Source organism: Ailuropoda melanoleuca, chromosome 16 (assembly GCF_002007445.2).
Source record: "Ailuropoda melanoleuca isolate Jingjing chromosome 16, ASM200744v2, whole genome shotgun sequence".
Classification (NCBI taxonomy): domain Eukaryota; kingdom Metazoa; phylum Chordata; class Mammalia; order Carnivora; family Ursidae; genus Ailuropoda; species Ailuropoda melanoleuca.
The window spans coordinates 51,813,265-51,826,074 of record NC_048233.1 but is presented as its reverse complement, the minus strand read 5'-3'; positions in this window follow the sequence as shown (position 1 = coordinate 51,826,074).

Here is a 12,810-nt window from a genome sequence, read left to right as displayed (position 1 = left end):
GGTGCAGGGGTGTGACACGTGAAGAAATGTCTGGGCCACGAAGAAAACATGGTGCCCTGTTACCCTGACACCACCTGAGCACAGAGCATAGGAACATGAGGAGGGTCCATTCTTCACAGAGGACGGGTGAGGGGCCTCGAGGGAGCGCCTTCCCCAGGGACACCGTGCGTAAGCAAAGACTCAAGGTGGGGGGCGGGGAGAAATGTACCGGGTGCTCATGGAACAGCAATCAGAGTTTGGCAAGAAGACCGGCTAAGAGACAATGGGCGACTATGACAGTCATGGCAGTCCCCACTGACTGATCCCTTACTACATGCCAGGCACAGTGCCAAGCACCTTACAACCTAGGAGTCAATACCATTGGGGAACAGAGCCCTGGGAGGTTACAGAACTTCTCTGGGTTTGAAGCTGAGGTCAACAAGACTCCAGTGAGCTTCAAGCTTTCACCCGCTACACCCCAGAAGCTGGGTGCAGCATGAAGTGCTGGGAGCTAGGGATGGTGTCTTCTAAGGACACCGTGGGGGAAATCAGCAACTAGGGGATAATCACGGGATTCTGGGAAGACGACTCTGGCCAGGAAGGGAGGATGGACCAATGGAGAAATGGGATCAAGGGGGCCAGCCAGGAGGCTGTGCCGCCAGCCAGGCAAGAACTCCTGAATCTGAAACTCGGCAGTGAGATCAGAGAGAAGAGACAGCTGCCACATACACGGCCACACAGAAGCAAGTGCAGCTGATGCCTACGTGGCAAAGTAGTGGACCGGGGGGGGGCGGCATGGGAAGCAGAAGGTCAAATGACTCTGAGCTGCAACCACAGGTGACAGGGAAGCTGGAGGTCCCAGGAATAAAAATGAAGAGGAGAAGCCGATAGGGCAGTAGGATAATATATTCGCCTTTCAGGGCATGATTTGGCAATCCAGAGCAGTTCAGCCAACCTTGGAGATTTTAATTGCACTAAGCCCGAGTTCACCCTCTCCAAAGTCATTTTTTAGACACTGTCTCCAGGAGGCTTCCATGCTGAGAAGCTGACAGCTAGGAGAATTCACCCTAAACCATCTCTGTCACCACTCAGTCATCAAGTATCTTAAAAAACCCCTGAACAGTTCTTATTCTACAATGTTCATCCTCTGTGGGAAAGCTCCATCTGTGAAGGACAAACTTCTAAGGAGCAGTAGAGAGAAATCAATCAAAGAGCCATTCCCTTGACTGATCAATGGGTGTCTGTCAGGGAAATTTTACTTCTCCCATCTATGCTAGTTAAGTGGGTGCTTACAGCACTGAACAATACTTACCTCACTGAATTTCTCTCCGCACAATTTGCAGCCCTGCGCCTCTCTAGGTTTTTCCCCGACTTCGGCACAGAATTTTCAATTTGGCAAGTGCTGGGGATGCCTGAGACCTGCTGTGTATAAGCAGTGCCAAGGTCAGTCACCCCACGGGAAGTTCTGATTGTCACCCATCTGAATGGCAGGGTGAGAGCGGGCGCATCCACATCTAAAATCTGCCGTCTTGGCTTCCCATGGCCAGCTGCTTCTTATCAGTGAGGTCTCCCCTCCAAGACACTCCCCCAGGGAGGCATCCCCTCCGCTCAGCCAAATCAACCCTCGTGGGAGCAAGGAATTGTCTCCATCTCAATCTGTATGATAGCTGCACAGGTGTGTAAGAGGTATAAAAATTCACCGATGGGGTGCCTGAGTGGCACAGTTTNGGAGCAAGGAATTGTCTCCATCTCAATCTGTATGATAGCTGCACAGGTGTGTAAGAGGTATAAAAATTCACCAATGGGGCGCCTGAGTGGCACAGTTGTTAAGTGTCTACCTTCGGCTCAGGGCGTGATCCCAGCATTCTGGGATGGAGCCCCACATCAGGCTCCTCTGCTAGGAGCCTGCTTCTTCCTCTCCCACTCCCCCTGCTTGTGTTCCCTCTCTCGCTGGCTGTCTCTCTCTGTTAAATAAATAAAATCTTTAAAAAAAATTCACTGAGCTGTAACCTTAAGAAGCATGCATTTTACTGATGTAAGTCATACCTCTATTAAAAAGAAAATTAAAAACGATTATAAATATGAAATGTGCCCCTCCCTCACCGATGACACCACTATGCCCTTTATTTTCTTTAGAGCATAGCCATTGTCCACAAATAAATGATGTAGTTACTTGCCTGTGGCTTACTGTTCAGAAAGGCACTCACTCCCCAACACAGTAGCCGCTAGTCACATGTGTTTATTTCAGTTTAAATAAACTAAATGAGATTTAAAATTAAGGTCCTCAGTCACACTAGCCACATCTCAATTGCTCCGTGGCCAGCTATGGCTAGAGGCTACTACTTTGTATAGTGCAGGAATAGAACATTTCCATCATTGCAGGAAGTTATGTGGGACAGTGCTGGCCTAAAATGTAAGGTTCAGATCGGAGGCCTTGTCTGTCTAGTTTATGCCTAGCTCCTAGGACAGTGCTTGGCACATGAAAAGCACTTATTATACTTGTTGCAAGGATGAATAAAGGAATTTTGTAACACACACACACACACACACACACACAAAACCACAGAGCAAAGAGAAAAACCCAGAAACATCCTAAATGTGCATCTCTAAGGGATTAATTAAATAAATTTTGGCACATTCTATAATGGAACTCTATTCAGTCATTAAAAGGCACGGGGAAGGTGTGTATATAATGACTCAGACAGATAGCTACAGGATATTAAAAAGGAAGTTTCTTAAAAATACATACAGTGCGATTCCATTTTTATTAAGAAACGCAAACCAAAACTAGTCAGGAATGATACAGACAAAACTGTGAATAGCAGTCAGTGCTGGGTAGAATTAGAAGAGGAATTTGCAATCTGTATTCTTCTGTAATGTTTGAATGTGTAATGAGTATGTATTACTTGAGGTTTTTTTTTTTTAATTTAAAACAAAATTACATGCAGCCCTGTAAGAACAAAAAGAGGGGAAAAAAATCCCACATTGCAAACTGTCCCAAGAATATACAGAACACTTCTTAAATAATTACCAAGTGCCAAATTCCTTAACAGCTTTATTTCATTTAATCTTAACAACCCTACAATTAAATACTAGCATTCTCTGTTAAAAATATAGAATCTAAAGATCAGAGAGGTTGAGTAGATTTCCCGGGGTTGCACAGCGAGCATGCAACACAATCGGCATTTGAACCCAACTTTCTGGGTTCAACAGCTCACGGCACTCTTCACTGCAGAAGGCACAGGCAAATGCCACCCTGAGGAGCCCAGAACTGGCCACTCTGACGCTATGAAACTCCAAACAAGGGCCAAGCTACAGTGAGTTGCATGAAATCAACCAAACCCTAGAGAAGTGGTTTTTGCTGCTCAGGACAGTAGGAAAAACGGCAAAATTGAAGCCAGCCACTCTCCCTCCACCTTGTCTCCCCAGTTCCCCACAATTGTCCTCCACGCAGGAGCACACGCGCGCACGCACACACACACACACACACACACACACAGCCAGCAATGCCACAAGGATCTGGTGCCAATGAATGCTTGGTAACTTAAGCATGCTGGTGGAGACTTCCCAGCTCCCCAGCAGATGCCTTGATTGTGCCTTTGTTGGATTTTCAGCCAATCCCCCTGAAGAGGAGTGTTCAGCTCACCCGAGATATGTGAGCCAAAACACTGCAGAGTCGCCTTTCAGCTCCGTGGACAAGACATTCCAGGCTGCACGCCGGGAGGCTTGTTTAGCTTCACACTTGACGCAGATGGGGTGTGTGTTTACCCACAAACACACGCATGCACACGCCAACAGAAGCTGCTGCAGTGGCAGTATTTCTAGAAGCCCAGAAACCATGCTCGAGTAAAACTGTCCTTGAACAACACAGAACTGGATCACGATGCCTATCGGGAAAAACGATCTCATTCCTCCTAAGCAAAGTTGCGACCACAGCCTGGAAAATTCAGTAGGAGATGAAATGTAATACTCTACAAAGCCTTATTTTGCCAGCGCAAGTGAGAGCTCACTCAAGCATGGAGAGTCATTAAAATGGATCTTACATATATCATTATAAATTTAATAATCGCCATGACGGCTAGAGTTCAAGTTAAAATGAATGTCAGCTGAGCATGACCAATTGATGTTACCCCAGCTGCCGCAGAGCCTCACTTGGGGTTATATCCTACTTCCAGAGGCTCCGTCGTACATGCGGACCCAATGCAGCCAGAGCCAAGAACAGATGGGAAATGCAGACATCTACACCTAGCCGAGGAGAGGCCGTCATAATTGCATATTATCTCGGTGTACCAGCCCAATTAAAATTTTCTACAGTGTCAGAGGTCCCAAATGTTCCTCCACCAAGTGTCTGGATACCAAACTTGGCTAACACTTAGTAAAACGCAGTCAATCCCAGGTCCTATTCACAACCATAACCGATTTTCCTCCTCTCTCTCAGAAAGCTCCTATAGAAATAGGAGCAGACGGACCTAGGTTATACGTTGAGTAAGCCAAACACCACAAAACAAATTTACTTATCTAGGCGCCCAAGACAGTGGGCATTTTTCCTGCATTATGGCAAGCGTAGTTTCAGGAGTGCAATATTTTTCTTTAGGAATGGAGTCAGTCTCTATGTTTATAAAATGCAATTTGTTTCCATTTCTTTTTACCCTTTGGAAGTTAGAGCAAAACCCCATACAAAATCCCTTTCACTCGCTCACATGCACGCACAGAGCCATCTAAAATACAGGGGAAAGTTGTAAGGCTAGTTTTCACCTCTGTGTGGATTTCATACCAGGAAGAAATGAACTTTGAGACGCGGAACCAGAGGGAATACTCCACTCCACACTGACAGAACACCACAAATTTTTCTGCCATCCACAACATTTCAGAGGAAATATCAGAAATTATTTTCAGATTAACACGGATTCTGGCTCTGCTGGAGCTGGGTTTAACCCTTGCCACCTCCTGGTCCTGGCAAGTGCCTGGGAGTGAGGACACACAGTTTCAGCTTTGTTTCTAGACAACCAGCCACTCGATGCTACTCCTGAATGTGTCCGGCTTTTAAAGGCAAGTTGAACTTTCACTGGTAGACACGGGTCCTGGGTGACTGCAGCTTTCAGACCAATGACAGCAAATGACCTACACTCAACAGGCCTTTTTAAATGGCTGTGACATTCTCACAGATGGGGCCAAAGACTGGAGTAGGATATGTTTTTGATCCGTAAACACAAGAGCCAGCAGACGACACGGAGAATAACTCAAACAAAACCACTGCTGTCAGGAGTGCCATTTCCAAAAGGTGCTAAGAGCGTGTGAATCCCAAAGGGGGCTTCTGGGCAAAGAAGCTCATATGTGACTCAGAAAACACAACACTTTTTCTAAACTCCCGGAGCTAAAGCTTAAACATCTTTGACTTTCTGGCTCCTGGGATTAAATGTTTCCTTCTTCTGTCCCTTTGCCCACGTCAAGCCCAGCACTAGGACCTGGCAAACCTGGGGTCACCACCCCGCCTGCCTAACCAGAGAAAGACGCGAGCAAGCATAATGAGGACAACAACGTCCTGTCCAGACCACCACCTGGGTTCTCGAATCCTGCTTAACAATTCCAGCGCCATAAGCCAAGCGACAGAGTTCTGCCACTTACCCTCTTTTGATCTTCCAGTCCATGGGTCACCAGCTTTCTCTTCTGCTGTTGGCTGGACTCAGAGACTGGTTCCATTTCCCAGGAATAAAATCCCTCTCTCCTTCAGCGGTGCTTCCAAATCCACGGAGGAAGAAAAGAAGCCAGGCAAAAGGGATGCATGTAGGCCGCCAGGCACGGCCCTCTCCAGCCGAGGAGACCCACGCTGCCCCTTCAAAGGTCTTCCCGACTTCTTAAAATCCACACGGGGACCTCCCTCGCCATCACTGCCTTAGCAATGAGGGCGGCTGCTGGCATGGTGAGAGCTGGGAATTGGGCTTTACTGCAGTTCCAAGACTGGCTTCCTGAGAGCCCAGAGGACAAATTTGGGCAAAGACGAGTTCATATCCTGCGGCACGTGCCCCATTACTGCCCCTGAAATCCTTTCCCTCACTGTCTCCTTGGCACCGATAATTTATATGTCAATAACAATGTAAATGGGCATTTAATCCACCGCGCTGATAGCATCCACATGCCTCTCCGGCAGCCCCTGACTCCCATAAATCACCACAAACGCTGCGCGAAAAGCCGCCCCTCGCAGGTCCTGCGGGCGCTCATCACAGACGTTGCTTCCCTCCCAGGCTGTCGTCTGTCTTCATGGAGTGAGACCCATACCTGAGGAGACAACGTTCAACAGTCAGATTTGTCTTTTGTGGAGAACTCGGGTGCAAGCTGTCTTGCCCAGCAGCCGGAGCCCCAGCCAGGCAGCAGCCGGCAATCCTCCTCCAAGCCCCTCGGTCCTCCCAGCACAGCCATGAACAAGCAACCGGGGGGGGCCTCATGGGTTCCCCGCTCCTCCTGGGGAGAGGCACACGGAGGACCCTGTTCTTGAAATAGGCACACCAGAGCTGGAAGGGGGTTATCTTTCAAACCCATGTTTGAAACCCATCCTCATCCTCATCCTCACTGGAAGAAGGCACCCTGGTATGATGAGACAGGGAAGCAATGGTCTGGGAAGCAAAAAGGCATCAACATCCCCCCCCCCCAATTACAGCTGCGGTGGCAGCATGTGGCAGGCAAGACAGCAGGGTCTGCTGGGGAGGTGAAAAAGAGCAGCCTGGCTCAGCTGCGGGCTGAAAGGCAGGGTGTGCTAAGGAGCCGCTTTCCCTGCCTTGGAACCTGCGGGAAGAGCAGGCACCCAGTCACCTCCCGGCTGACGTCACAGCAGCTCAAAGGGACAGGGAGGGAGGAGAGAGGAGGGACCTCCCCACCCAGGAAGACCTTTGGCACGGGGTGTGCCCTTCCGGGGGCGCATCCGAGAGGTGGGGAACGTATTTGACAATTCCCACGAAGAGGCACCAATACATAATTATGAATGCCTCTTCCCATACATAGAACCAGCAGCGCCAGGAAAGAAAGAAAAAAGGGGAGAAAGCCCTTCACTAAAAGGCACTAGCTTCTTGCCAGCGTTTCTAATCAACTCACTGGCCATTCTACAATTCAGGCCGCGCCAGCCTCCGGGAGAGCTGTGGGCAGATCCGGCCGCAGTGGGCACGAGACAGAAGCCCTCAGACCATCTCTTGCAGCTGTCCTGACCGGTGGCCACTTTGGAATGAGGCCGAAGCCACCCCCCATCACAAAGGGGCTTCCGCACCACGGCTCAGTGCCAAAGCAGGTTAAAACGGGGACAAGAGACTCAGCCACAAAGGGCTTGTGAGGAGGAAGACGGGAAGTGCTTCTCTTGGGGAGAGAAGTTGCAGAAAGGTTGAAGGCTTGTCCTAAACCACAGAAAACACTCAGCCAGAGCAGATTTTGGCATGCAAATTCCCAAGTCACAAATGTTCTGAATTTGGCAAGAATCGATGAGAGCAGAATGTCCAGAAGAGGGACACCGCCTCTCGCCAAGAGCACTGACATGCAAGGCAGCATGAAGGACCCCTGGGTGGCTCAGTCGGTTAAGCGTCCGACTCTTAATTTCAGCTCAGGTCATGATTTCAGGGCCATGGGATGGAGCCCCATGACAGGCTCCATGCTCGGTATGATGTCTACTTGTCCCTCTCCCTTTGCTCCTCCCCTGCTTACACTCTCCTCCCTCCCTCTCTCTCAAATAAATAAATAATATCTTTAAAAAAAAAAAACAAAACGACAGCGTGAGTGAAGCCCTCAGCTAGCCCAGGCAACAGCTGAACTTCCCGAGAAGTAGGAGCCCTCTGGTTGCCTCTGGTTGCCCACCACCACCATTTTCAAAGTCCCTTCATAGGATGCCTGACAAAGGTGAAACCTCGATCCATTCTTTTATCATTCCAGATCCCAGTGCAAATAAACTCTGGCAAACTGGCTTCAAATAGTACCCTTTTCCGAATCTAAACTGAGACCTCACACTCAGATAGACCTAGGTCTGAATCTCTGCAGTTTAACTGGCAGTGTGACCTTGAGCAAGTAACTTCAGCTCTCTGAGCCTCAGTGTTCTCATCTGTAAAGTGGGAATAACAATAACACCCAAGAGTGGAAAGACGGATCACCTGCTGACACAGAGGAGGTGAATAACTGCTAGCCAGGCCCTGTCTGTTGTTTTACGCATTCATTCATTCAACAAATCTCTACCCAGGACTTGTCACCAGTCATCTTGCTTCAGTTAGGGATTCTTAGCCCTGTGTTAGAGGGGAGACAACTGACGATAAGGAAGGTCCAGTAAGTTGCCTAAAGTCACACAGTCAGTAAAACGTAGGGCTGAAATTTGAATCCAGGTCTGACTTCACGGTGCTTGCTCATACCCATGCCTCTCTGGCTGAATTACCCCTAGGTGGCTTTTCACAAGCAGCCTGAATCCAGAGTCCACACTTTTTACAGCTCCTGGCTCTCCTCATAAATAATAATAAAAGAAAAAGGACAGGTGCCAAAGGGTCTCCTACTTGGAAGGGCCTTCTCCAGACGGACTGCTTCGTTCACAGCTCTGGGCTCCTTCCATGCAGGAGAACAGCTCTGCCCTCTGCACGGGGCCCTAGCTCTCTCCCAGCTGAGATCCTGTCACATCCCATCACGCCAGCCGGCGCACACGCCCCAAGTGCACATGGGGACAGACGTTCTCACCACAGAAGTCCCTCCCCACCAGCAGGGGGTAAGAGGATATTCAACACCTCTTGGGAGCCTTTTGTTTTTTTCTGGGAACCAGTCCCCTCCTGTTCTGGGGCCATTACTGTTCTGGTGCTAGGGATGGTGGTGGTGAAGGGGGGAGTATACAGGGGACCCAAGAAAGGGGAGAAGCAAGAATGCTGCTGTCAACTAGCTGCCATATCCAAACTGTTTCTTGATTGGGGAGGGCAGGCTTCATTGGAGCAAGTCCTGATGTAAAAGCTCTGGTTTCTCACTGCCCATAGAAATCTCAGGAAGTTTAAATACACTAGAATTTAAAAAAAAAAAAAAAACCCTAAAAGGTGGGACTAAGAAAACATTTAACCAGATTGTTGAAAAGTCAACATGTTTGCTGGAATGGTCCCTAAATAAAGCAACATGTCACTAGCTTCTCTCTGTGCCGTAAGTCGGCCATGAGCAGCTGTAAGGGAGGGGGGAACAAGGAGAAGGCTGGACCCAATTGCACTGTAAGACGGGGGATGGGACGTTCAGGGCAAGCCCCTGCCTTCCCCTTAAAGTCCAGAAGACAAATCTAGTCATATTGAAGACATTCTGAACATACTGCCAGGGCCTCCTCCTGCCTGGACCGCAGTCTCCAGAAACGCTTCAACGTCCCATTCCACGTCTGCTCAAATCCTTCCTGCTTTCTGGGTAATCCCCAAGTGAAAAAAATTTTTAAACACTGTTTTGGAGATAGAGTCCAGAATATGGAGATCCAGAAAAGGATCTAGTCTCAGATGCAGAGGTGTCCTTCTAGAGGCCCACCGAGGTTCCTTCCTGCAGTAAAACTCTATTCCTTGATAAATGCCAATTTGGGATTCCAGGTGCTGGACAAGTCACAGACCAGGCCAGCCCAGGTAGAAGGTACTCCTTCCTACTGCCTAGGTGTTGGAATCGAAAGCCCATTTTATACGTTTTCGTAAAACATCCTTAAATGCTCCAAAGTTTTTAAAATTTGGCAAAGCCCCTTTGGCCTTCTCCTCACCTCTCTCTCCCTCTGGAGCTACTTCTGCCCCACCACACCTCCCTCCCCCAGGTGGCTCCAAGACTGGGGAAACTGATTTTAAACCTGGATTAAAGGTTGGAGGAGGGGGTTTGGGGTGCTGGTGAGAATGGGAAACCTGACCTGTTTCATCTGGTAACTGGAATTAAGCGTCTGAAACACGGATGCATCCGTCTTTCAAATGGTCTAATTAACACTCATCACCAACACAGCATTTTTGATTAGTCTTCGGTGCCAATAGGGGAAACGAGGAGCTTCTTGGAAATGTAGCCTTTCATTAATAAATCGATAAATAAGTTACATAAGATGTAAGAAAGAGAGCCAAGGAGGCACGGTGCTTTCCAGGCTGGATTTTTGGTTTGGGGGCTTTTTTGCTCCCAAAGGGAATCCGCCGAGCTGGCCGCTTCTGCTAAGCCGGCGAGGAGGGCTGACCCAGCCACCAACCCCCGCCTTTATTTGCTCACTGCAAGCGAGCAGAGCGTGCTCCCGCCTCTTCCCTGAAGAAAAGAAAGGATCACACACAAAAATAAGTCACTAGGGCCCCAGCTGGGCGGCGCGAGCTGCCGCTGCCGCCGCCACCGCCGGGGTTCCTTTGCCCGCAAGAAAGGAGCCGGCTCAGCGGAGCGCACACCCGGGAGGCACCGAGGCTCCCGGCGCTCGGGCGCCCCCTCCCCGCCCGCGCCCTCGCCCTCGCCCCTCCGCCTGCGGCTACCCCGAGCGTGGGAGAGAGAACGCCAGGGAAACGCGAGGCCTGGCCTCGTCGCCCCCGGCTCCGATCCACCTATACACACACACACACACACACACACACACACACAGATATGGACACTGTGAAGACTCAGACACAGACTGACACAAGCATAGTAGACACTCACAGTGATCCAGACATACACACACGCAGACTTAGAGCACACACACCCACCCGCACACCCGTATACCTGCATAAGCTGAGATCACACACCAGGATGCGTATCCACCCAGAGAGGGTCACACGCAAACAGGTACCCGACCTACATTCAGAGATCGAGGTGGGTAGAAAAGAGAGGCACCGACAGAAAACGCGCGCACACCCACACACTCATAGATACACAGAGCAGCACACAGAGAGGAAACACACACACAAACCGAAAATACATAGAAATGCCGGCAGAAGGATCGACAGATAATCAGACACATGCACCCGGAGAGGGCGTTCACAGACACCCACGCTGAAAGCAAACATAGAGGGACCAGACGTGAGGATAGCCCAGAGATACAATCACGCAGAGGGGAACGCACAGACACACATACACAGAAGACACCCAGAAACATAGGAACACGCACAAGGAGAGCCACCCAGCCTCAGGCACGCACACTCAGAGGGACGCACACCCACTCTGGCCGCAGGCGTGTGCAGCGTAGCCCAGGCGGGGAAAGTGCGCCCCGGGAGCTCGCAGCACCGCCTGGCCGCCCCGCGCCGCGCGCCCCAGCCCGCATCTGCCGGGGAAGACTTTCCCAGCATGTCTCTGAACAAGGGCCCGCCGGTCGTCAGCGTGCGCGGGTCACTGTGCGCCCGCCCGCAGGGTCTCTGTGCTGCTCCCACGCCGGCGGAGGAGGCCCCGGTCCTCGGCCAGGGTCCCGGAGCAGAGGTGTGGCCCCTGCGCGGGTCGGTGAGAAGCCGGCCCTCTCCCCGCCGGCAGTCCCCGCCCTGCCCGCCCCGGAGCCCAGCACAGAGCATCCCCAAGTCCTCTCCTCTCTGCTCGTCCGGTTGCACGGCAAACTTTCCCCCAGCCGCTCCTGGCGCGGAGCAGTCTGGCCCAGCCCAGGCCTGGGAGGCGGCTCGGGGGGCCCCTACCTGCGCCCACGCAGCTTCGCGGAGCAGCCGCCTCCAGCCGGTCTCGCCCCGCGCTCCGGCCAGCGCTCCTCAGCCGGGGCTGCCGCCGCTGCAGCCGCTCCTTCCCCTCCGTTACCCGGGAAACTGCCTCCTCCTCCCTCCCGCGGACCAACCAACATCGTTCACATGGCGCCTCTCAGCCAATGGGCGACCTCGCCATCCCGGTCCCCTTGCAGGGTCCCGAGCCCTTTCCCAGGCTAGGGGACCCGAGAGAGAGAGAGAGAGAGGCAGGGGTCTCTCTGGAGCTGCTGCTGCTCGAAGATGGGCCTCCGGAGGGGTGGAGGAGGTGGGTAGAGAGAGTCATCTGATCCTGCCTTTTTGGCGGCCTTCTTCTTCTGGACCTGACACTTTAAAGAAGACCTGCCTCGCTGGAGAACCTGAGTCGAAAGACACATGAGGGCACCTAGTTCAGTTTTCCACTAAATCCAGAAATCCTTTGGACAGCGTCCCATCAGGGAGCTGTCCAGCCTATGAACACCTCCCTGGGTGGAGCGCTCACAATCTCCCACGGCAGTGCTTAGTACCTTCCCCCTTGCAGAGCTCAGACTGGGGGCGAGCTCGCCACCATGGAAGTGAAACCTCCATGCCGAGACCCATTTCCCTTCTTTTGGATACACAGAACAAGGTTTCTCGGCCAGCTACCAGTCAGGACCTCAGAAGTTAGAAGGCAGTGCATACTAGCCCCCCGGAGACCCTTCTTCAGAAAGTTCTTCATTCATCTTCTGTCTTCCCCTCAGGGCCATTTTGAAATCAGAGAGGTTTGCACTCAGCTGTAGCCCGGCATTCCCCTTGCATGAGGTGGTCTAGTAAATAAGTGCCCAGATGGGAGGAATCTTAGGATCCCAGCAGTATTTGCAAATAAGATTGGAACTGGAAAAAAAATCTCTCATCTCTTAAAATAAGGCCAGTTCCCAGAACATAGAGTAAAAGGAGAGGTGCTAGGGGTGAACGCCTTTGTCTCAGAATTCAGACTTTTTATTTCCCTCCTATTTTCTCCTCCAATCAAAACTTGCTCCATCACATGGGGTATCCAAGGTGAGAGGGCCAAGAGGCCTATGGGTCCTGGCAAGAGAGTGGCCTGCCCTTTCTAAAGCCTACAGATGCCACCAAGCTGCAGGGTCTGCTCACGGCTCACCAGAACAGGAGCCCAGGACAGAGAGCAAAACAGAAAGCCAGTTCGGCTGCTTGAGGTGTGGGAGGTGATTCAAGCTCAGAACGTAGG